The sequence below is a fragment of the Meleagris gallopavo genome, chromosome 9 (assembly GCF_000146605.3).
Source record: "Meleagris gallopavo isolate NT-WF06-2002-E0010 breed Aviagen turkey brand Nicholas breeding stock chromosome 9, Turkey_5.1, whole genome shotgun sequence".
Classification (NCBI taxonomy): domain Eukaryota; kingdom Metazoa; phylum Chordata; class Aves; order Galliformes; family Phasianidae; genus Meleagris; species Meleagris gallopavo.
The window spans coordinates 10,153,966-10,181,213 of NC_015019.2; the positions used below are offsets into that span (position 1 = coordinate 10,153,966).

The following is a 27,248-nucleotide window of genomic DNA, read 5'->3' on the forward strand; positions in this document are numbered from 1 at the left end:
AGAACAGACAGCAAGAGATGAAAAGCTGAAGTTCTTTAAGGCAGCCTATGATAGATAAGTGATATTGAGGAGGAAGGGAAGTGGTCCATAACTTTTCTCTATATCTTAGAGCAAGAGAGTTCACATCTTTTTACCATATAACACTCAAACTACTATCTGGTCTCACTTGTCAACGTAATTCGAAAAACATTTCTACAAACAACTTGTAGAACACTTCTCAAACAAGTGGCAGGAGGAAGCCATTAACAGGAGTCAAGATGTCAAAACAATACTCCTGTGCATTAAAGCACGGCTGGGACTGGAGGTAGCAATGCACAAGAGGGTCTCAAAGGGAAAGCAGTCAAACACCACAAAAAGTAGAGACAAGTGTAAGGATACCTTAAGCCACCACCACAGTGGGCACCTGGAGTTGGGCTCCTGTTTCCTGCCCTGGGACTCTAGTGGACTCATCACTGCCTTGCTCCCTGAGCATCCCCACAGCCTTTTTCTTTTTGACGCAGTCTCTTTTCTAGAGCCAGTTACAAAATGGTCCCTCCTCTGCTTCTTGCTCTTCTCACAAGCACTTCAGAGACAACCATTTACATGTTCACTGATTTTTTCCAGCTTTCTGTTAAGAGTTTTTAAATATTCCAGGCTGTCCCCTTTTATGCCTCTTTAATTAGATATTGTAATGTCATCCCTCAAACACGACTGTGAGGAATAGGGGTTTGTTTATCATCTACGGTGAGAAGGGAAGGGAAGGGAAGGGAAGCCTTTTGTTTGCTTGCCTATTTTTCACACTAGAAAGGTAGTTGTTTTAAAGTAATTCCTGTGCTCTCAAAAACTATTTTGTTTTTTGAGAGAACAGAGGAAAAAAATCAAACAAGTGTATGTAGAAGGGTGTTTTTTTTTCTCTGCTAGTTCATTAAAAGCACATTAATATCTGCTTCAATTTGTATCTACACAACACAGTATTTCATTGAATGCATAGAGATGCTCAGACTAAAGTTAAATAAATTTGGCTGGATACTGGAAGCCATGACTCCTTGTTAGCACAGTATTATGTCTCAGTTCATTAGCACCAATGAGATAACTGGTAAATTAGCATAGGTAGAGGCATGCTAAAATGGTTCTGCTGTCCTCTGGTATTCTAATCTAGTAATCTAATGCAGAGCAATCTAGAGCATCCCCACTGCAATGCACTGGGCTTGTTTAAACAAGTCTCTTAATGCAGAAGAGGGGCAAACAATAGTAGTTACTTCCATCTGAATTTCATTGCTGTGGTCATAAGTTTAATTCTCAAAAGGAGAGAATAGTTTCCAGGATAAAATCTCCCCCCCAGCTACTACCTAAAGTTGGTTCTTAAAGTACACATATGTAGACAGAGACAGCCAAAAGAGGAAATAAATAAAGAGCAGCTGGAAAATATGAACATTGTCTTAATAATCTCCGAGGGAAGAAAGGGTGGTACAAATCATAAGCTCATTTTACTAAGCTCTGGAAAACACACAGCCAGTGTTTTTATTGCAAATCTTCAAAACATACTGTATTTTTTTTCTTGAAGAACATGTTTTGAGGAATTAAGAAGGCTGGCATGAGAATTCTGATTCTCTTTTATGATTATTACAGGAAAGTGTTTGAAACCTTTAATTCTGAATGCTCAAACATCTACCCTCAAATGCAGTTCAGTCAACCACATTTTAAAGTATAATTTTTTTTTAAGATATCAGTTGTCAACAGGATAATAAATTAACAATGACTGTGTCCTTAAGAATCTGAGTTCAAATTGTAAAATACAGAAAGCTGAGTGGAAGAAAGAGGCGAGGCTGATGTCTTCCTTTGCTCAGAAAGAGAAAATTCCTGAAAATTCTCAGAATTCCTCAACTAAGACTATTTGTTAAAGATTCAGCATAGATCTTTAAGAGTGGAAACACATGAATAGGCAACTTTGAGGCTACAACATAAGTGTTATCTTCCCTCTGCACTCTACAAATAGTTGTTTGGCTACAAATCTATGTATTTATCACTAGTAGCTGAATTTATGTTTCACGTTTATTACCTTTTATTCACAAGCAAATGATATCTACTTTATACAGCCTCTAAATTACCATTACATGTTAAGAGCCTCACAGAATCTTTTCAACAAAAAAAATTATTGGCTTGCCTAAAGTTTATCAAGCAACTTTTGCAGGCTAGATGCAACAAACCTTCAGATTTTAATGCATATGAGCACAAAACTCTTGCAGCCATTCAAGTGGACACCTACATGCAACTGCTTTGTGTTTGACATCTGGTATAGACTATGAAAAAATACATCAGATCACACAAAATTTCATCCTAAATGATTTGTTTTACAGGTTTATAAATTAGCCAAAATCTTCTCTGCGAGGACTAACATCTGCCCACCTCATCAGGTTACTTAAACACTTAATATTTCCAGCAAGCAAAGTACATGCAAGGCATGATACTTCTCAAGCATTTTTAGTAAAGCTATAACTAATCTTGCAGAAGCACAGAAGGCAGGCCAGCAATGTCTGGTCATAAAGGATAGAGCACCAGCATCCACACTGATTGACATCAAGTTTTTATGGGAGAGAGTCTGAAACTGATGGCTGCCATGAAATACCGTGATTGTTGTTGAAGCATGTATAGGTCCTCCTCTCAGCCCCCTTGAAGGAGCAAAGAATAGTAAACCCAATTGCATCACTTATGCACCACTTATAAAATATAGATACACCAGGATACTGGATAAGTAAAACCTAGGCACCTGTGAAAGCGTATGAAAATTCTTACTTCTGTACCTTTATTCATTTAGTACTATCATGAGGAGTTAGCTAAATCCCATTAAAATTCAGTGGCAGACTACAAAGTACTAAAACGTGAATTTGCATACTAATTAACAACAGAAAGTTCTGCAATCGGAATTATCGAAGACACATTGGACTAATCTCTGCAGGGAAGAAGTCCTGATTCTACTTGATATTTGCTAAAAATTACAAACCAGCTAACTATTATAAAGTATTCCTGATTGACAGATAAAATCAGTTTGGCTGTAAGTAATTTAAGCATGTCTAACTCAAACATGTCCAAGGAGAAACTTGTATGACAAAATTTTGCTGCATTTACTAAATGAAGAAAGACGTTCAATGAAAAAATACTATCAAAGTTGTCCAACTTGTTTCTGTGCTGAACAGAGAGATTAAGGCAGTCTTGCCATACATCAGTGCACTACATCAAGATGTATCCTGAATATGGGGAAAGGGAAAGATCATCTCTTTTGCTTGAATAACATGGTGCAAGAGACTCATTCCAAGAGGCAGCCTCCTGGAGGCAGCTCATGAGCACTGCTTTTTTTTTAACCAGTTCACGGATGACTTTTATCTAGACAATGTTTTCTATGTCCTTTTATCCTTTTCCTTTGCATTCTTCATTAATATTTCAAAATATTAAAATATGACATTCACCACTTCAGTTGGAGTGCCTGTCTGGCCTATACATTTGCTCTTGCAGTTTTAGCATCATTTAAACCTTTCATATACTTTGAATCAGGTGACATCATCTTCTAGACAACAGGAATAGCACAAGCACTCCTCAGAAGGTACTTGTTAGTCAGATGTTCAGCTCTTCCTTTTATGCTTCTATGAAAAACTTGCAGGATATGTAATGTGTAATGACAACAGGATCTAGCTTCTGTGTTTGAAATCCTCTACTTGAGCTGCATGGAGAGGCCCTCACACACCAGCCTGTGCTATTGCATGAAGAGCCCTTTGTGGTGGAGAGCCATGTTTGTGCCAATCGTGCAGCCCCAGTACCCACTGCAAAGGGCTCTGAGCCAGCAGCATCAGCACAGTATGTCAGAAAACACTGCAGAAGGCTGAACTGTATCATCCTGCTCTCCATCACTATTCCATATTATTTAGGCTTAGCCTAAGCTGCTTCTTAGGAGAACTACTCTTCGTTCCTTTGTAAAACAGTACTGCCAGTTCAACATTTCTGATGGTAAGTGGACCTAAGGCCAATACCAAATACTCAAAAATGAGCTGAAAACTGGAGTATTCTCCTGTAATTATAAGTTTTGGTGGCTGGTGACCCTTGGTAAGGCCTTTGGTAGCATCACAGGCTTATTCCTGTGTTAGAAAAGTTGGACAAGCATGGAAACACTAGGGGTGCAGGAGTAAAGGCCCTTACATTCACTCTGCCTTGGAGACAATATGATAAGATATGAAGTTCTTGTATATAATCTTCTAGCTGAAAGCTTAATAGACATGCACTGAACCACAAAATCACCACAACATAAAAGAAAGCAAAAAAATATACATGACACCACAACCTCAATCACCAAAATTCAGTATCATTTATACACAAAGAAATATTGAACTAAATTTGTACATGACTTAGTTTTTCCTCCTGTTCATATTAGTTCATCAACTGGTAGTACAATATCCTTTATATTTAGTTTCATTTTTATTTCCTTCTCTCTGAGCATTAAAACTTCATGAATTACTTAAGAAAGATGGGTCTCTTCCTTTTACTTCACTGTAGGTGTTTTTTCATTTGCCATTTGAACTTTGTAAATGAATGTTGTCAGCTTTACTTAACTTCGAAAACTACACTTCTAGTCTGTCTTACCAAATCTTTTGACTTTAATGCAAAATTGTTTAAGGTTTAATTCACAGATTTCTTTCTTCTATACCAATGGAAGGATATGAAAGATATAAATTCCAACATCTTAAATCTATTTTTCAATGCACTAAAAAAAATTCCATTATATTAGAGGATTCCAGCAGGGTGTGATAAGGCATTCCCAGCTCACACACTACTATCCATTGTCCTTACTTTCAGGAATAATCAGTGTGGCTGCTGGCATTACTAGCAATGATGTGCACAGGTAAGATTTTTAGCTTCTTGAAAGCATCAAATAAGATGCCTTAGGTAAGCATTAAGTATCTCTCCACAGATTTTTGCCTAGCCTTAATTAGCCTGTTACCTAGCATATCCTATCTGGCATGTTGCTGAGTAAGCTCTTATGTTCATTTCTTGCATATCTTTAACCAACTCTATGAGAAGAGCATCTCCAGTTTTAGCTCAGCTAAACCTTTGCTCACTGTGCAAATTTTATCCTTCTTCACAGCTAGCCAAATGTTTTATTAATTTCCAGTTTACGGGTTTTTGCAGTTCATCTTTCCTCTGCATTTATTTCTGCCCTAAAATTTTGTGACACATAATTTTGGTATCACTGTGGCAACAAAGTCTCTACTGTTTTCTGATACTCAGATTCTTTTTAAAAGGCTGTTCCCCATCTCTTGGGGGGGAGGCATTTTTCAGATTTTTCAGGACCCTCACCCTGACACATGCAGTTGTACATATTGCACCTATTCAGTACGAAGTAAGTGAACAGAACAGCAGAAATCATTAGCTTTTGGCTTCAATAGAATCGAAGCATTAAGAGGTTCATCTCTATTTTGCCTGTCAGTAAATTTCTTCTACCATAATTGAAGCTGCTTTGCTCCTTTGACAAAGTGTATGCTCTGTATTTTGCTCCTTCCATTACTCTCTGAATGCTCTGCTCCGCTGCCCTTTATCTGTCTTATTACCACAGCTCTATCACAAGAGGCTGATGACATCTGAAATGGTGTAGCAAAAACTGACACATAAAGGTATATTCAGAGGTAACTCACCACAGCAGGTGACTATCATAATGAAGTTGATTGAAAACTGGCACGAAGTGCGGGGCATGGCAGAGATGGACTGCTTGGTGTAAGTGATAACACTGCACGTGTGAAGCGCTGCTAAGTCGTTAGAACCAAAGGAAGGATTGCTGCAGGTCTCAGTGCTACCATCTTCATTCTCACCTCCAACGCTCTCTGTGAAAAGGCACATTAGGAAATTGTCATCTCCAAGGTGTTAAATGCACCACTCTCTGTGCTCACATAGTCTCTGTGATAGCCACCTGACACACGGACAAGCAGCATGGCCTTCTGACACTGCTCGGCACCTCAGCACACCAGGACACATGCACTGTGGGACCAATGGAACACGCTGAGATCAAATATTTTCTCTAGCTATCAGTGAATGAGTTATTGATGCAGTGAGGTTCACATTATTTTTACAGCCTTTCAGTTCTGGGTGTTAGAAAAGCAAAATGACATCCAGACCAATTCATGTTCCCACACCACAAAAAAGAGCAGTGCAGAGCTGACAGAGAAGGTGTCAAGCAGGAAGGTGTAACAGGCAGTGATAGCAGAATGATAACAAATTGCTGGAGTTAAGTCTAGAGGAAGAAGGTAATATACAGTGTAAAAAGGATATTAATGAGGACAAATCATGTCTTCTAAATGAAACAATAGATTGAATCTTGCCTCCAAACAGGGATGGGGAGTTGAAAGGAAGGGGGAATGTCTGGTGAAAAGCCACAAGTAGCAGGAAGCCCCTTCAGGCATCCCTATTTTAAAGCATATGACTGTAAAATGGATGAACAGTTACACATGTAAGAGATCTGGAAAAACAGTTCTTAATTTCATATTCTTGCATTGTTTTTGAGCTTTACAACAAAAAGTAAGACATTGTTACTACCCTTATATTATTTATATTTAAAATCAGATTTTGGCAAGGAAGCAGTTGATTACTTGCAGTTCTGTTCTTTTTGAAGGTATATATACATTAAACAGAAGAGGACACTGCACATGTGTAATTGCTCTTGAAGACATTTTATACTCCAGTACCTTGGAAAAGGCCACATGTCTTCCAGGCATATAGCATAATCAGAACTCTCCTTTCCTTGAGCATCCATTTCTAGGGCACGAGATAAGTAAAATCTTAACTATTAAAATATCTCATTCATGACTGATGCATGCTTTTATTCTCCCCCTCAACTTTGTCATGGTGAGGCCACATCTGGAACACACTGCCAGTGGTATGCTCTGCAGTACGAGAGGGACATGGATCTACTGGAGAGAGCCCATAGGAGGGCTTCAAAGATGTTTGGAAAACTGGGACATCAATCTTATGAGGAAAGGCTGAGAAACCTGGGCAAAATCATATGTACAAAAAAAAAAAAAACACCAAAAAACATGATGCAAAACCATAGCACAGAACTTAACTTCAGACTTCACAGTTTTACAGCTATAGGAAAGAGATCTAAGACAGGATCGCAGAACAGTGCACAGCCTTGTATACTTCTTCAGGTACTAGGGTCTGGAGGATTTTCCAGCCACCCTTGAATGTCTAGATTCCAGCATTCCATGGCATCCAGCTGTAAATGTCAAGTCTTCATCCTCCACCTTATCTGCCAGTAAAGAAGCAGCTGAGCAGATACACAAAATGATCCTAACAGTTCTGTTTAAAAACTCTTCAGAGGAAACCTATGTTACTCCCGTCCCTGCTGTAGCTCTAAGCTATTCAATGAATAGAGATAAGTTCATATTTTCAGCTAGGCACCATACTTTCCAAAGTACAATAATAATAGGTGATGAAGAAACATTTCATTGAAAATAAATTCTGTTTGATATGAAAAATGCATTGTCCACTTGAGATAAAATGTACTACTGCGGCCACAAATCTGCAACTGGAGCTGGGGGAAAAGAAGTAACTTCAGGTCAGACAACTGCACTGAAGTGGAGGTGGTATAGATCATTTTATAATTTAGAGGCAATGGTTGCAAAGTACTTAGCTCTGATAGAGAGAATTATTTACAGCAAGTGCAGCGAATAATCTAGTGATATGTGAGGCTCCACAGTTACATAAAAGAGAGAGATTGCCCTTTGATCCAAATGTCTGTGCACTCTTATAGCCCTCATTACAGACACTGATCAACTAAGCTTCCTGCATTGCTGCTAGATGAAAAGAGATGAGAGAGATATTCTCTCTCTTGCTCAGCAACTTATCTATGGAATCTGTGGAATTATTTGAGAAATGGCACGGAGGGCTGTACAAAAAATAAAGCCTTTAGTGACTACTGCTTCTGGGCAACTTTGCCTTGGAGTATGAATGCAGTGAATTCTGCCACATAAAAAGACGATGACTATAGAGGAAACAATTGTTCATCCTGAAATAAGCAACTTCTCACATATACACCAACATACATGTACACTTTTCTTTCCACTTATTGCATTATGCTCATTCTGTTCACAAATCAAAACCGATACTTTTCTTAAATAGAACACTTTCCAATCCAAAATCCAAAATATCCAAAAGGTCATATACAGAACTCCATCAAGATCTCCATCAACTCATTCTTGACAAACATGCTCATGTAACTGAGGTCTAAATATTAAACTCAAATATACTGCACAGAAAGAAAAACGGAGGAAAAAAACACAAAACACGTTTAAATCTGGGGATGTGAACCTATAAAATTAATGCATTCTTCTATTGGAGGAGCATCCTGTTGTTCTAAATGCTGATTGCTTACAGAGTTTAGCCAAAGCTATTGAAGTGTGTTGGGTTTGAAATTGATCTCAAACCTCCATTTAAACAAAAAGAAAGAGGTAGTAAAGCACAAGTAAGGCGGGGTTTTGTGCTTTTGTGTTTATTTTTTTTCTTTTAATGTATTTTTCCTCTGTAGTTAATAAGTTCAGTTTTCATGGGAGCTCTCGCTTCTGTATTTTAGATAAAATAATCTCCCCGATCAGTCTGTGTTATGGTTGATATTCTTAGAGATTTATGTGCTTTTAGTCAAAACAAGAAAGCTTTTTTGAAGCCTGTTATTAATGTATTGATGTGATTTTTATGATGGCAGGCCAACAATTTAGTAGTACTAAACAGGAGATAGTCAGGCATAGCTTTCCTTTGAAACACTCTATATTTCCTAATTTGTGTTGATTCGCATACTGATACTGCTCATATACAAAAATGAAGAACACACTGAATTCTCAGTATGGTATTGGAGTGCTACAGATTTATTTATATTTTAAGGAACTGCAGTTGCAGAGAAAATTGCCATTGATTAAATGATATATAATCTCTTATGCAGTGGAAATAACTAATAGAGCTGAGACTGCACAAAAGTGCAATGTTCATCTTACACAAAGCATTCTTCATTGAGACAATATGCTAATCATTTTTTGTGCTGTTGAAGATTCTGATTAAACAAGGATTTTAATTGAATTTTTTTTATTGGATTGTTCACAATAATTCTACATCATATATATAAATAATTAACTGCTCTAATATAATTTGCCAAAATAAATTCATAAATTATACATATAAATATATTTTAATTCCAGCAAATTTCTGCAGTATACAAACTCTGGGCATCTTGTGCTTGGAATTTACAAACATAAATCCTAGATGATCCTAATAAAACTGAACACAAAGACAGAATTTAAACAATCTATATCAGAAAATGGTGCAAACTCATTGCCATAAATAAATAAACAAAGAAATAAATAGATGTACAGATGCATACATAAAATGAAGATGGCTGTTGTCCCACAGAACAGCTAGTTTGATATTAAGGTATTTATGATATGTACTATGGTTTGATATCTTAACCTTCATTATTGTGGCAATAAGAAAAGAGGAAATAAGGACACATTAGCATTAGTGCTTCTGAATTTAGCACTGGTGTTTCATTGGCTTACAAATGAATATCTGTCATCTGAGTTCAATGAGGCAGTAACTCTTATAATGCTAAACATCAGAGTGATGCATACTCGAAATTCCAACAGGATAAAGGAAAACAAAGTAAAATACATCTGATATGAACAATGTGAACATTTGTGAATAAAATCTAGGAGAGAAGCTCAGCAATATTAACCAAGAATAAAATTAAACTGTTTGGTTTTCAGAGTTGTTAAAAGCCAAGATTCTCCAGACAGATAAAAATAAGATTAAAGCAATCGTGACACTAACATCAGACTGAAAGGAAAATGAAGTCTTCTGCTTTGTTTGTGCATAACAAAACTTGACACAGTAACACTTCATATACAAAGAATATGTCATTTGGAGGGTTTTATAAATGATTAATAGCTGATAATGTCATGTGAGGTGAAACTGAAATATACGATGATTTTACATACACTCAGAGAATGTTAAGGATTGTCCATATCTGTCAGCAGCCTATCAGCCATTACACATAAACCTATATGAATTTATTGACTGTTTACTATCCAGAGAGAAATCTAGTAGAGTAGCTTGAGAAAGAGGGAATATAAAACAGACACTATTGAAAACAGAGGGCTAGCTACAATGACTGCATTACTGCACACAGATCTCATACATTGAGTTGTTGGAGTGGGTCCAGAGGAGGGCCACAAAGATGATCAGAGGGATGGAGTGCTTCCACTATGAGGACAGGCTCAGAGAGTTGGGGTTCTTCAGCCTGGAGAAGAGCAAGCTATAGGAAGACCTTATAGTAGCCTTCCAGTATCTGAAGGGGCCTACAGGAAACCTGGGGAGGGACATTTTATAAGGGCAGGTAGTGACAGGACAAGGGGAAATGGCTTTAAACTGGAGGAGGTTAGTTTCAGACTAGATGTTGGGAAAAAATTCTCTGCTGTGAGAATGGTGAGACACTGGAACAGGTTGCCCAGTGAGGCTGTGGATGCTCCCCTCCCTGGAAGCATTCAAGGCCAGGCTGGACGGAGCTTTGAGCAACCTGGTCTAGAGGTGTCCCTGCCTAGGCGGATTGGAACTAGATGATTTTAAAGGTCCCTTCCAACCCAAACCATTCTATGATGCTATGATTTGCAGGAACACCTAAGGATGACTGATATAAGTGAAGTTTCTTGGGCACTTCAACTACTAACGGCTGTAGAGACTCATAGTCCTGCAAAGACAGAGCTGAAAAGGCATACGTTTGCCTCCTGTTTTGCCAAGCTAGCAACAAATGCTACTAGCATCACTGTCAGTCACTTGGTTGAACTGAGATTACAATGCTAGTGCCATGTTGTACCATGTCTTGGGAAGAAAAAAGATGGCACTGCAATATAGAATCAAGGCTCAGAGTTCTGTGGGGTTTGTTAAGTGCAAAATGGCTCTCAGTTAACTATCTACCTAGAAATACTGAATTAATTTATAGAAGTACAATTCCAGAGAAGGCCTTTAACTTCAATGAAATAATTACACTTGTATTCTGCTATAATTTAGGTAAAATTCTGACTCACTAACTTTAATATTCCAAATTATAGGGATTTCACAGTTCTTTATAGTCAGAAAAAAACCTTCTTTACTGTACACATGATTTTCACACATCTGTGTGGTAAGAAATACATCAGTTCTTTTACCTGGAACTTCTAATACTTGTATAGCTTTTCTAAAGAAAGATAGATACTCAGCTGCTTGATCATCATTTACTTACATTAGCAAAATTAAAATACAGCCCATAAACTGCTGAATGAAATTTCTAGTAAAGCTGAAATTGAAATTGAAAACACTACATCAAGAAAGTGAAGTTATTTTAAGACAGTCACCTGTATACATGTACTCATTTATAAAGGCCTAGTTCTTAATTCGGTGTATATAACACTAATGAATACAAATTGCTAATATGCCTTGAGCCCTTGCTGTGGTCCTCTGAGTAAAACACCTGACTGCAGTAACAGCCACAGCCAACCCCATACATCATTGAGCAAAGGACCATACAGGGGACACAGAGGGTTTAACGCTGTACCTCCTGTTAGATGTTGAATCCTTCAGTCTCCAACAGAATCAGTGTTTTCTATGAGGAAATACATAATGTGACTTACCTCTGTTGTTTACCAACTCTGTAAAAGCAGACCACTTTTTCAGAGGCAGTCCCTTTTTCAAAGTCAGAAACCACAGGCTCTCCTGGGTGATGGAGGTAGGCTTGGAGGTAGCTGCCCAAGCCAGCCACTTAATCTTCTCATCAAAAAGAGGTGCTACTTAGACTGTCTTTCGTGTTTATGGTGAGAAAGCCATTCGTGCTTGCTGATGCTCCAACCTTTTCCTGTAACTACATTTACTAAGAGGACTGCAAAGATTGCCCCCAAATACCTCTGCCATAAACACTCCCTTGACTTTGCCAGTGTTTCCAATAGGGGCAGGTACAGAGTGGAACCAAAGTGCAGAGCTAAAAAGAGAGGGAAAAAATGTCCCAAACTAAAAGGAAGTTTTTCTTTTCCATTAACTGTTTTCAGCCTCCTAAGTGACTTTGTGGAATCACTGCAGCAAGTTGTGAATGATGTATGAAATGAGAAATCCCTGCCCACCCAGCAGAAAAAGAATTCACAGACAGTGCTTTGCAATCACTTCTGTGCTCTGCTGTTTGAAGTAGCATTTAGCCAAGCCACAGCCACAAAAACCTGCCAGCCTCTGAGATAGCAGCTTTTTCAGCATTGAAAGCAGGGAAGTCTATTCTGCACTCTAGAAGGGTAGCACACAAGTTCAATATTTAGTCTGCATTTTCAAGCTAAACTTCAAAATAATATTGATAAGTAAACAATATATGTTAAATGGAAGACTGAAAGAACATTTTTATCACTTGAGTTACACTATTTAACATTTATGAAAGTAGAAGAGTTTCTTTTTCATTCTGTTTTTATAAGCTGATCATGTTACACTTATTTTCTCTGTGTACTTTGAGACAACAAATTGAGACACAGTAATTTAGGACCATGAAAAAATTCAGTATTTACAAAGGGCAGTATAAATTTTTGTTAATTGGTTTGTCTTTAATCTATAAAAATGCTGCTCAGTGAGCACAAAACTCCATTTTTTACTTAGAGAATTTAAATTTAAAACACATTTCAAGTCTCCTTCAAGGTTTTCTCACTGAACTGCTACAGAAGTCCCAAGAATTCAAAAATCCTTCACACAGACATTTCAAGCAAATGTGTTATTTTAATTCTTAATTTTGATTTTAAAAGTAAGAAAAGTGGTTTTATTGATAAGCATTGTTCTTCATCAAAACCACTAATAACAGATATATGAAAAAGATATTATTACTATACAACATTATTAATTACTAGGAATATCATAAGTTTCTCTATTTTAGTTTAGAGTCACTTTAGGTGGGAACTCTTGCAAGTAAGCATGCATTTTTTATTTATAAGCCTTCTGCTCCTCAAATCAGAGATGTAATCTTTTCTCCTCTCTGCAAAAAAAAGGCAATTTTTCTCTATTTAAATTAATGAACATTTCGTTACTGGTTCAAATACAAGAAGATTTCCTAATGTAAATCAATTTTCAAGAACACTTCAGTTAACCTCCTACTTACTGATATCACAAAGGCTAAAGTTGACTCTGGGTTAAGGACGATATTAGATGGAATTTATGCATGATTGCATGCATATTTATACACACATTAATGCTAGCCCCTGTATGTTTTTATCTGTATAAAAGAGTAGTAATTATGCCTCAGTATGTCTATTACATCCTTTTACATGAAAGAGTTTGTGAAAAAAAAACAGATGTTTCATTGTTTAAATTTAAGCTCTTCCCTACATAATAGGAATTGAGCGGAAAAAGTACCCTTACAAATATAAAATGTCTCTAATAGTACAGTATGAAATGCTATATATTTTATAGTATTATTCTATAGTATAAAATACTATATTTGCAGGAACAATAAAATTGTCTATACTCAATGGCAATAATACAAGTCCCACAAAAGCTACACAAGCACTCAGTACTAGCAGTAGCTAGCTCCCTTTACTACTTTGGCTACTTGTAAGGCAAAGTCTTAATTTCATTGCTAGCTTTGCTACTGACTTACCATGGCCATGATTTCAATTGGTATGCACAAGTCAAAAATGTGCATTAGAAAGTGAAGGCTTATGGTCTGTTGTCTAAATGATAGAGTAAATAAAGTCAGCAAACCAGGACAAATCGGCTGGCTCTCAATTTATTCTCTCTTTGGCTGACTAAATCACTTCCATTAGTATTCTGAGCCTTAGAAATGAATTTAATTAATAATAAGGATATTATTTTTATGTTGTTTTTGAGCAAGATATTTTTAAACACTGGGTAGAGGAACTTTTCAATATATTAAGTTTCAGAAAGTGGGAAATCTGAAATGAAAGCTTTACCCATGAGATTTGAGTTCTGTCCTAGCAGGTTCCTCTTGTTTAAGAACAGGTCCTGTTTCCACTAGAAGATACTAAATAACATCAAGCCTATTCTGATTAGCTATTTATTGCACTTTTATTTAATGGGTCACAACTGAGATGAACTGAAAGGGCAGCTAATGCTAAATTGATATGCATATAAATTTCCTAAAAAGTCTGTTGTTTATACCTCACATTACTATTATGGAATTATTTCTTTTTCTACTCCTTTGACCTACGACATGTTTAAATGCAACAGTCTTTCTAATAACTGTAGTTGCATATTAAAAAGGTGTCGCTTCCCAGCATTAGAACTCAACAGAACTTTATAAAGACAGTTATAAAAGCTTTTCTTTTGCAACCTCATGGTCATTACAGCTCATTAGAAACAATCATTAAGAAAATGTTTACCAAGAATATTTCAGTTGTCGAAGACTTGCTGAAAGGAAGATATATTCAAAGTGACAGTACATTACAGCAAGGTGAGCAAAACATTTGGAAAAAGATTCCATAGAAAAGTCTGCTGCAGTCCATGTGGTTTAAACACGAGTGTCACTTATTCAAAATGTCATCTGCACAATCAGATTGCCTCGAGCTCTGTATTAACAGCTGATTCATTCATTGTAACTTCTTTAACTGCCAGAAGCAGTTCGTGATCTTTGTTGTCCAAATGTATTTTGTCACAGCAAATCCCAGCAAAGAGCTAATATTGTATCTTCTCTTTCACGCGGCTTTGCATTCATGTTTCTGAATCTGATTTTAACCTCTATAAATTGTAGTATCAACTTTTTGGTTAATAAAGGTGGTCATATTTCAGGAGCATATTTAGAAAGTATTTCTTCATTCTTTTCAAATTACTTCCAAGTTAAAGGACTTTGGAGTTAGACGATTTCCTCTGGAACTCTGCAAAAGATCTCTTTTGTGGAGTTCTGAGCATAATTATGAGTGATACATGTCATGTAATGAAACTACTATTACTGGCGCTTAAATGAATTCTACTTTTATGCACTACTTTACTATGATTTCAGAATTAAAAAGCTTTACTTTAAATCTGCACTCTGCTGGAACTGTGGATATTAGATCCACAACTGAATTTGCTCTCTACATGGAGCTCCTCCAGTCACTCAGTAACAGAACACACTCTCTGCAGCCATGAACTGATTTGGCCAAGAGCTATTCTTCTGATGGAAAGTGAATGCATCCTGTCAGCAAGAATCGGAATGAGTTTAGGATGGAAAAATAAAATATAATTATTTTAAACAGACCCCTTCAATGTCTATGATTACTAGAAAAAGAGAAAAAAAAACACTGTACACAAAATTATTTACCTACTTTGTCCACTTTAAGTGAAGAATATGGATGATATCTTGCAATGATCATCAAAAAAGTCCTGGTCTGGGTATGACAGAAGAAAATAAATCTGCTGGCACTTCTTTCTTAGGCCTGAAAACAAAGACCCTGGTTAGTACAAGGGATTCAGAGATTGAGCTTTCCTCCTCTTCTGTTTCTGAATAATATTGTGTCCTGAATGAACTATTCAGGACACAAGTGAAGAGAAGCAAGGACTAATATTCCCTGCCACCATTTATTTTTTAAAAAATCTGAGTAATTATTAGAAGGTTTTGCTTCTGATGGTAAAAAACTCATGATCAGATGCCTCAGAAAGAGATAGATGTACAGAATCTAGCTTCCTGTGAGTGACTGATCAGTTATTTGCAGCTCTTACCACTTCCTAGCAGTGGCAGAACGGTCAAACATTGTGCAGCATCCACACTCTCAACAGCAGCAAAACTATCTAATTCTGGCCATCAGCATACAACAGCTGCTGTTGTATAGTGTAGTGTTGCAGTCACACAAACACCATTGAGCCAGGACAGATATAGGTAATACTCTGATTTTAGCAAAGTCTCATGCAACTATGAATCAAGATACGGTATTCTTGTTCCTTTCTGTGAAACTGGTTTGTTCTCCTCTGATTGTCATCTGAAACTGATTCTAGTGTTTCCAAGAATACAAACAGTGTACAGTTTTACTTGAGAGCTATCAGAGCACACAAATCCTGAGAAATATGAAGGATGTCTTAAATTGAAAGGAACTATTGGACCTGGAAAATAACACTTAGTCAAAATACTTTTCTCCAGCAATTTAACAAAATCTGCTGTTGTTCAGAGGGTGTAGTGCCAAGATACAAATTATCTCTTCTGAAAGAAGCTGATAAACCAGAGATGCTCAATTGTCTGTAACTCAAGAAATGAAAGTCCAGGCATCACTAAAAATAAGACAAGTGTATGAAGGGATATTTGGGCTTGTCAAGAACAACAAGCAACAAATGCTTCATGTTGGATTCCTAATTCTTCAGTTCTTTCGAATAAATTGTGACCCAAGTGCACTTATTTATCTTAGTTAAGAATAAACTACATCTCTTATGGCATGAATCATCTCAGAGAAACTTTGGGAAAGCACTCTGGTTCATTTCACTGCTATATTCCATCTATACAGTTAAGTTCTACAGTAGAAACTTTTCAAAGCAGTTTGCAGTACACACAGAAGACATCTTTGAAGCAGTTCCTAAGAGAATATTCACCTGGTATCTGTTCACTGAAGACTGATTATTAAAGGTTGAGCTTTAGGCAGAATACATCTCCTTTCCCAGAATGTATTGTGATGACAGTACACATTGCACCTAGATCCAAATAATATAGAAAACATGATTCGAAGAAACACCAAATGTTGCTAGTGTTCTCCGAAGAAACACAATTACACTTGATGCTTGCCAGGATCTAGAAGAAAGGCATTTGCTCAGACGCCTGTCAGTTGATCTCTCAGATTTCCTGATAAAATAATTCATTTGAAATTGGCAACGCACAGAGAACTGGTAACAGTGTGATCCCTGAAAACAACAAGCATGCTTATCCACTACTGAACTCAGTAGAGCAATACTTACACCTTTCTGATTTTGGTAATTATCACATGGGGACACCTAATGGAGTTATTAAACTGAACATATGAGCAAAAGTTGCTTTCAAATGACTCTAACAAGTGCAGTTTCACAGAATCCATATAGTGTTCCCTTCCAAAGAATGGTTGTTTGTCCTGCAAGGACTATGGTTTACTAACTTTGCCACAAGGAAGGCAAAAATGCGGTCTGGATTAAAGCATTCTCTCTACCATTATTCTCTGTGGATAATCTTCATGATGTGACAAACATTAAAATATTCAGCATAGCTCTAAGACAGTAAGGTAGACACCTGAGTGGTTGTAGAACTTATGGAGACAAATGAAAAGCAGCAAGATTTCTGAACAGCATCTGTTAAAGTATGATTTTTATCATACCTTTGATTTTCACTTGATATTTGCTTTATAATTTGAACATATAGTAAGAACATTTAAAAAGGAAGCAAGGCAAGCATCAGAACAATAGGGGTAAAATGGTTTGCTTAAATATGCCATTGGGAAAATACAGACAAATTCAACGTTGGGAATTATTTTCACTGAAGTCCTTTCTCCATCATGCAATGATAGAAGCATTGAACGGCTGAGGTTGGAAGGGACCTCAAAGATCATCCAGTTCCAGCCCTCTGCCATGGGCTGGCTGCCCCCCACCAATTCAGACTGTCCAGGGCCCCAACCAACCTGGTCTTGTGCACCTCCAGGGATGAGGCAGCCACAATTTCTCTGTGCAACCTGTTCCAGTGCTTCACCACACTTTGAGTAAAAAATTTCTTCCAAATATCTAATCTAAATCTTCCATCTTTTTGTGTAAAGCCCCTTGTCCTATCATTATTCAGTTGTGTAAAAAGTCAGCCCCCATCCTACTTATAAGCTCCCTTCAAGTACTGGAAGGCTGCAGTGAGATCTCCCCAGAGCCTTCTCCTTTCCAAACTAAGCAAGCCTAGCTTCCTCAACCTTTCTTCACAGGAGGTGCTCCAGACCTTTCACCACCATTGTGGCCCTCCTTTAAACCCACTCGAACAATTCCACATCCTTCCTGTGCTGGGTGTCCCAGGCCTGGACACAGTACTACAGATGAGGCCTCACAAGGGCAGAGCAGAGGGGGACAATCTCCTCCCTTCCCTGCTACCACCCCCTGGCCATGATACCTAACACAACAGGAATAGCTCAGTGTAATAAAGTAAATCAAGATCTCATTTCAATCCTCAATTGAGTCTTCAGCTGGGTGCCCCAAAACCATCTGCAAGAACGTGCAGAAAGGGGAATCAGTCTGGTATTCTTAAGGTTGCATTTTTGCTCCTATTGCAGTACTGATATAACTTCAATGGCCTACATGGCTCTTGGAGCAGCATAGGCAGAGTAGTCTTTGTATGGTTCTGAAAGTTTTGCACAATATACTGTATTTTTTTTAATGAGAGTTATTCTTTTAGTCCTTAGATAATTAATTAAATTAAATATGCTATGCTTGAAAGTGTCATGTATCAATTTTGAAGACTTAATTATAAAAGCAAATTAAGCTTTGATTAAGCTTTTCTTCTGAGAGCAGTAGCTGTCGTTCTCCTTTGTGTTAAAATAAGAGAATCATTCTGGCTGAGTGTACAAAAATGTCATTGTATTATTTATTCCTGACAGCAGTCTAGAGTCGGCCTTGTCTGAAGACAAAAGCTGCAGGTGCAATGGTCATTCTCTGTATTCTGCATCCACAGAGAGCCATGACATTATGTTCCCTTGCAAAAACTAGGAGAAAAGATCAGTGCAAAGTGGCGACACAAAACATTTAGACTCACGTTGTTGAAGGAAACTGACATAGGAAAAGAAATTGTTTTGTCAACCTAGGTGCTGAAAATTATATTTTTTATTTTTGAGCTCTCAGCATGATGAGATTGTCTGCAAATTCCAAAGACTCTTGTACTTGAATTAATGCAGAAAAATATAATAAATGAATTTAATTAGAAAAAATCAGGAAATTTCAGAATCAGAACTCTGAAAAACAAAGCAATACCATCTGAACAAATCTTAACTGGAATGAGGATAAAGGGGACTGGATACTGTTTACAGCAACACAGTCCTTCATTTGCATGCTGAGAAGATTACTTGGAAACATAAAGCAGCTTGAAATCCAGCAAACTTATGAACTCTACAGGTAGCCTGCTTCACCTATCTTCATGAGAGCAAAGTACATACAGTTTGGCAGGGCATTATGTTCTCAGGCACTTAGATCTTCTGAAAGTGCTCAACATGGCACCCAGTAAAAATTATTCATCATGGAAACAGAGGCTTCAGTTAACAGAAACTGGAGGCTATTTAAAAGGGAAGAAAGCAATACCAGCAGAACAGGACCACTTTTGCACAGTGCACATGCCAATCATTCCATTGGACAGATTCCGATCACTTGGAGTACTGCCAGGGTTATGCAATAACTTTAATCTGGAACTGAAGGTGCTAAATTTAATGCCAAAATCATAATTAACAGCTTTCTCTGCTTTAAAGCAAATTAAATAGTTCCACACTTTTGCAGTGGAAATGTAATCCAGTTGATGCCAATTTGTACTAACACAGCAATTAAAGGGCACTACCATTGTACTTAGAAATTGAAAATCAAGGCTCCATTTGCACAGATCTATACTACTGCACTCAACACTTGCCTTAGATAATAACAAGGAGTAAAAATAGAAAAGGCAAGTATTCTTCATTTTATAACAGTAGCAAAGACAAGGAATTCGGTGGTTTCATATCACCTAAATACAGTCAAAGTACTTAAAACCCCTTAGTTAAGAGTGCAGAAGCTTGAGGCTTTTTTTGTACTCTAGGGAAGAGATCTGTACACCACAGATCTTAGGAGAGCCAATTAGCTACGCAGAAATGCCACACTTCATCCATTAACTATGCAGGGAGCCTGAGGCAGTACCATGACTACTTTGTGTCTCATTAAACATCAGAAGTTAGGTGGCATAGAGCCAAGCCAGAGAGGTTAGAAGACTTGCCCAAGGTCAGAATGGGTGATTTGGCAGAAGAAAGAACAGAATCCAAAACTTGGTAGTCTCAGACCATTTCGTTGGTCCCAAGACATCTCTAATACCATTAGCAAAACTAGAGGTACATAAAACTGAATTTAGAAATATTCTTGCCTAAATGAAGCTACAGTCTAGTAAAACCTGGACATGCTGAGAATCCCAAGTATACAGCTACTTTCTGAAAAACTCCCAGAGGGAGCAATTGCAATAAACCATTGCTTCTACTGTCAAATTGCCCCCAGGAAAACGCAGAGTACCTCACAGTGCGGATAGACTTTCTATTCATTGTTATATTTGTTGAATGTCATGTATAAACTCATGGCTCAACTATACCTCAGAGACGCAGGTCACCAAGGAGGCAGGTCAAGCCCTCAGGAAGGGTGCAAGAGTCAGTTTGTATTCTGCTATTTCTACCTATTTTTCTTACCAGAAGAAAACTCCACTGGAAGTGGGAAACATAATGAGGTACTGCTATTCATCCAAAGCATGCCAACTCTGAGAAAACAGATGGATTATATCAGGAAGAATGAATAGGTACTATTTGTAATCAATGCCTTAGTAGTTTTCATATCTTGTCTTACGTTATTTCTTCTTGAAGTAAGCATGGGGAAAGTTAACCATATAATCCAACTGAAGTTATGGAGACATAGGAGGTAATAAGAAAAAATAAACCACAAGTACAAAGAACAGTTATTTAATGTATCATCTGTGTGTGCAACCTAACCAAACACTAACATTCAATTAAAGCATCTAAAATATATGGATTATAATTTTCTCAAGACATGGATGAACTCCCATTCTGAATCTGTACAGAAACTTCTGAAGGAAATTCAGTGTTCCATTGGAATCTGCAAGTCCAATGAAATATATATTAATGAGAACTCACACCAGAGACCTACTACTAACAGTCATTAAACTGAGAGGATGTTTCATCTAAAGACAGTGCATCATCATGCAATCCATAAAATAAACTCATTCTATAAAATAACACTTTAGTTCTTCAGAGAAAGGTGACAGACATTTTAATTAAGGTCTTTACTCTCCACAAGTATTTGTTTGTGGCAGAAGGAGAGAATTACTAGCTGGAGGTTTGTATGGGGTGTGACTGGTCTGTCAACTGCAAATGTCCCATAGTACTACCAGGCAAACATTTAATATTCTAGTCAACTGTAGGAAACAATTATAGTATAGAAAGCTTATGACAGAAATGGCTTTGCAATATTTATTTTTAACAACACCAAATAAAGAGTTATATAGGAAGAACAATACATCATTTCCAATTCTATGCATATACTCCTCAGAGCAGCCACAACAACGCAGGAATACAGGATATGCCACATCACAGCAGATGATTACTCTATCAAGTCCAGCATCCTGCCCGCATTTCAATGATGGAGGAAAGTATGCCTTGAAGTTGTTTGTATTATAGTTTTTCAAGGTTATGAAGTACTTTTGGATTCTTCTGAATGAGAAGTGCTATGTAAACACTGATATTTTTACTCTAACATGCAGTTATATTTTAGCACTAAAGGGTGATAGGCCATGGAGTGCAGTAAAAACTCTTCCAGCTGAGAATAGTTTTTATTACATTTTTGAGCAAATAAACCAAGTGGGAGAGCCATGAAATCATTCTAAAAATGTGTTTATTTTGAAATATATTGTTTTTGAATACAGATTGAGTCAAACTGATTAGAATGGAATCGTGCTATTTTTTAAAATAAAGAAATAAGTAAGAAGTGAAAAAAAAACACCAGAAGTATCAGTGCTTACATGGTCTTCTTAGGTAATTTTCAGGTTTCTTTGATTTGTACACATTTTCAAACACAAATCACAACACAGAGCACATACTTCAAATTCTCCACACCTAAACCAGCTCTGAGCTGAAGGGCATAATGTGTAGGGCAGAAAGGCATGAATTACACAGCAGTTTAGTCTCACTTCTGCATTGGCCTTACAGTTGTAATTCTACACTAAAGACATTATATGAAGTGTATTTCGAAATACAAGTGTAACTACATTCATCAATACCTTGGTCAAGCTTTGGAAATATTTATTCAATGGAACGTGGAAATAGGTATGGCAGTTCACATACTTAATGCAGTCATTCCAGCGTTCAGCTGACAGGCCATCGCTACTTGATTAGAAACAGGTAAAAGAAATCCTCCCATGTCAAAAATATAAAGAGAATTCTAGTAACTCTAGTTAGTGATTTATAAAAATAGCTACCCTCAACGTTTTAAAGTCTGAATTGTTTGCCTTACTGATGCCCTGGGGATGGCAAACTCTAGAAGACAGTCCAAGGCAAGTCACAGCACCTCTCTGCTCCCTCACTTCTATTTTCAGGGCTCACAGACAAGTCTTTCAATTACTCTGTGACCATTTATCCATCCATTCAAAAAAAACTGTGAAGGGGTTAATATAAGACTTTATTGAAAATCATCACATACTCACTGTTATATAAATATTGCATATTCCAAGAAACACTTGCTAAGCTTGACTGCAATTTCAAACCCTATTTTTCCTGTCTGCCTCGAAGGAATATTACAACATAATACGCTTTTGAGAGCTCCTTCAGTGAATTTATCAGCTTTTTTTACTTCTTCAAGGCACAATGTTATTTATTTCAGTATTATCTATTCTGCTTTTCCCTTTTTATACTGTTCTTCCCTGATGCTGTCCTTCTTCATTCCCTCCAGTCACATGGCATTTTCATTTATCAGGTTTTTGCATACGCATTTCAATCTTAATCAAACAGATTTTACATGTATATGGGCCTAAAAATACTCAAATTCCTCCTACAGGCATAGTTTTATCACAAACTTCATGTGAAACCATACAGTAGCATTGAGGATAACTAATTCAGGAGACACACGGTTCTTATTTTGCAATGAAAAATTCTCTAAATTTTTTTCTCCAGTTTATTATCTTGGAAAATGACAGGTTTTTTTCTCACGACTACCCTCCCCTCACAGCTCACATTAGTCAAACATCTACCAGTCTGTTTGATTGCATCTAGTCACTGTTTTGCAGATCGTTATTTTGAGTTCCACTCAATCCAGTATTAATTTTTATTGCTGTCAATGAGAACTCAACAAATCCATTAAGATCTATGCAGAAACTATTCCACAACAGCAAACACAGGCATAACTTTCAGTTTCCATAAGGAAAATAAATGAAACCATATACGCATCCTGACAAGATGGTAACACAACATATCTACCCTGTTCAGGGGATGGAACTTGAAATTATTTTACTGGATAATATAATTACCGTTTTCTTCAAGCACAGCCAGGCACATCCCACCTGTACCCTCTGCAGAAGACAGTTTATTGCTAATTACAACATATTATTAGTAGACATAAACAGTGGCAATACATTCACAGTTCACTGACGCTGACTGGAATACACATGGCATACTTTCTACATGGGTTGCTCCGAAAGTAATGCCTCCTGCTGATTTCCGCTATTGATTGAAAGTACAACTGCTACAAAGAGCACAATAAAACTGTTTGATAGACATGCTTCTTTGGCTTAGGGAAATCATCCAAAAAGTGAATAATCTTTGTGTAAACTTTTGGTCACTGATTTGGACTTATAACTCAAAGAGGCAGAGGCGGTTGAAAGATAGTGGTCAGTTCACATTTTCTGTTTGGTCTCTTTCTCTGAAGTCCATTGCCCACAGTGACTCATCCATTCCCAGTACCAAGGAGGAGGATTCTTGGTGAGTGAGCAGATAAGTTCGTATTTTGTTCCAAAATGAAAAAAAAAAAAACCACCCTTTCTTTTTATTACAAAAAACCAGTTCATGATAATACTTATCTCATGTGATTTTAACTCTGATTTTTCTAAAGGGATTTGGCTTAAACATACTCACAGCCTTTAAAGAAAACCTTCCAGTAGACAGATAAAGTATGTGCAATGTGTTATTGGCTTTTACTTTAACCTTTCTGAGCTCTGTTTTCCAAGCTGTTTTTCATTCTGAATACATAGCACTTCACCTCACACTATCCTTCTCTTTTTCCTCTTTTCCTTAAGAATCTGTTTTCATTTAACATAAATTCCATCACATCTGATTTAACATAAAACATTTAAATGCTTGAAATGAGATGAGTAACCTTACATAGTCTTTATGCAAAAATGGTAGATTTATTACGCAAAAAAAAACATGACTCTGGGTGCCAGAAAGCCCCTGCTATGATCAAACAGAACTGCAGCTTCCTGGTATTTGGCAATAAAGGAAAAGTAATGGCATTGTGACATGAAAGTTGAACACATAGTACTTTGCACTGATGTAGTAATCATCCAGTAAGTACTAGAAAATGAGAAGTGGGTTTGATTTTTCAATTCCTAAATATGGAATGACTTCCAACAAAGTCTCCTTTCAGGTAAACTCACACACACACACAAAAAAAAAATCATATCTGGAGTTGAAAAAGGATATCAGTCTTGTGAGAAATGCTTTTCATTTTGTTGCATCTCTAGTAAACTCTGCCAAACCAAAGGAAAGATGTTTTAAATTTTCCCACATATCACTACAAGAGAAGTTCGTTCCAATGTTGTTCTTAGATTCTAGAAAATGACTTTTTTAATATTACTGAGGGAAAGAGCACAAAGATTTACTAAAAAGGTAAAATCCTTAACTTAAAAAGTTAAAATCTCTTTTACTCAATCTATATTTATACTTCATTCAATTTTAAAAATAGACTACAGTCCCAGATTCTTCTCTCCTTCATTCTCCAAACATATCAAGAGAAACTTAGGTGCCTTTTCTTTTGAAATGCAACCTTTGTTCTTTACAGTTAGGGGGCATAAGGCCCCGGTGCTCCAGAAACAGCCCGAGGTTTGCAAAGCAGCCTAGCGATTTAGGATTAACACAAACAGAAAACTTGCATTGTACAGCCAGGGCAGCTATGAAATCTCAGCTATCCATTACCAGCTGTGGTTTGCATATATGCAATTTCTAGTTCGGAGACTTTAACAAAACTTTTGGTTTCACTGAGAGGTGGTATAGTGATTAGTTTGTTCTGTAGTCCTCCAAACTAAACAGATTTTCCATTCTGATTATAAACAATACTAACTAAATAGCAATTCGGAGTATTCATTGAGGTTTGGAAAAACTCAGGACAGGAATATTTCAACAGAATACAATTTGCAGAAGACACACTGTTACTACAAGACAGCTCTCCCACAAGAAACACAGCAGCACCAACAGCCTCGCTAAAAATCTCATTTCCATTTCGATTTGGAAAGCATACACATGGTGTGAAATGGGCTTTGCTACAGAAAACTTACAAAATAAAAGAGCAAGGAGGAAAGCAAGTTGCAGAAAATCAGAGAAGCCAGTTGTACTGCTGGGGGAGGAAGGAAAGCAATCCAGATCTTCACTCACAATCCAGTACAATTTCTAGACCAATTCTAAGCGTAAGTTTAACCCATGATGCATACTAGCAATTTCCCTTCTCGCACATTTCTGTATTTGGCTGCTTTTGTTTGTACTCTCTTCTTCCCACATGCAATCTACAAAGTCAGTGATGGCTCTAAAAACTATGCCTCCATATGGCTGAACGCAGCCTAAACATTTTGGGTGCTGTTATAAATAAAGATGACTATTTAAGTCTTGCTAATTAACAGATTAAAGCTTTCTTTGTAAATAGTTCTGGACACGGATTTTATTTTTCATGGAATAAATCTGTTTGAATCTTTGGCCTTTGGGGACCTTTTTGTTTATCAGCTCCATTTAGCATTTTCTCAGCTTTTAATACTCTGTTGTTCAACCATGCATGACATATTGAAGTGATAAGTTAGTGTAGCAGCACATGATTTGTCTGCCTTTCGGATTGTAAATGTTTGTAACTGCTGCTATCAACAGCTCCCTGACTCCATACCAGCCTGTGTATATATATAACTATATATATACTTAAAGAAGCATTAGGCAAAACCAATCCTTGTATGTAGTGTAATTTGCATGAACGGACAGGTCATGAAATGGAAAGAATTAGGATCTTTGTGGTTAAGTCACTCGCCCTTAAAACATTAACTTTCACCTACAACAGCAGGACAGTGGAAGCTGGCAGACGTGATTTTTCTTTTACTAACTCAATAAAGGCAGGTCAAACCCAGTTAATAAATCAGCCATCACCATGCAGCTTGCAGTTCTGCTGCTCTGAGAGAAAAGAGGAGATGAACAGGTTTTACTCTTCACCATCTATCAGATGCACACCTGTTTGACTGCTGTCCTTACGACACAGGGAAAAAAAGAGGGTCTGACCCAAGCTTGTACTTTGTTGCTCACACTAAAGCAGGACTGATGCAGCTCCTTTCTTGTAGGACCCAGCTTGATCAAAAACCTGGTGACCACGGAGCCCTAACAGCAAACTTCTTGACAGACCCTAAAACAAGGGCCTCCAGAAGCTGCTCAATTATTATTAACAAATATCAACAATTTTCTCCAAAATGGCATCCCAAAACATACAATTCCATTAATATTTAAATCACTGACTAATGAATGCATTACCCACTACTCTGATGCCCCATCCACGTATCCCTATCTGAATAAGTAACAGCACTGAGACAGGGGACCAGTTGATTTATCTTTTCAAAGGCACAGTTTCTCCTCGTGACTACACTGACTGCTGTGAACAGCAGCTGGTGTGGAATTTATGATGATGTTTGAAGCTTCTGAGTTGTGAAAAATGAGTGCTCATTTCTTGTTTCTGTTTCACCAAAACTGAAGCAAAGACTGATAGAATTCACTATAGTTAAATTTGGAAACAGCATGATCCCAATCTCAAGTATATCACCACAGATTCTTAGAATCGTAGAAGCATAGAATGGTCTCGGTTGAAAAGGACCACAGTGATCACCTAGTTTCAACGCCTTTCTATGTGCAGGGTCGCCAGCCCCCAGACCAGGCTGCCCAGAGCCACATCCAGCCTGGCCTTGAATACCTCCAGGGATGGGGCATCCACAGCCTCCTTGGGCAACTTGTTCCGGTGCGTCACCGCCCTATGCGTGAAAAACTTCCTCCTAATATCTCACCTAAACCTCCCCTGTCTCAGTATAAAACCATTCCCCCATGTCCTATCACTATCCACCCTCGCAAACAGCCGTTCCCTCTCTTGTTTATACACGCCCTTCAAATATTGGAAGGCCACAATGAGGTCTCCTCAGAGCCTTCTCTTCTCTAAGCTAAACAAGCCCAGTTCCCTCAACCTCTCTTCACAGCAGAGGTGCTGCAGCCCCCAAATTAAACCCCCTATATGCCAAGAGGAAGATGGCAAGAGCTTGTGAAACCGGA

At 37.4% G+C, this 27,248-nt stretch overlaps 1 long non-coding RNA gene and 1 pseudogene across 1 annotated transcript in view; one reads left to right on the forward strand and one right to left on the reverse strand.

Moving 5' to 3' along the window:
• LOC116216946 overlaps positions 1 to 5,837 on the reverse strand; it is a 43,894-nt gene extending 38,057 nt beyond the window's left edge. Inside the window, exon 1 of the long non-coding RNA XR_004160686.1 lies at positions 5,658 to 5,837. This is a non-coding gene — a long non-coding RNA (uncharacterized LOC116216946). The remainder of the gene's footprint in view (positions 1 to 5,657) is intronic.
• A 537-nt stretch (positions 5,838 to 6,374) lies between these two features.
• Positions 6,375 to 27,248, forward strand: part of LOC116216949 — a 24,829-nt pseudogene continuing 3,955 nt past the window's right edge.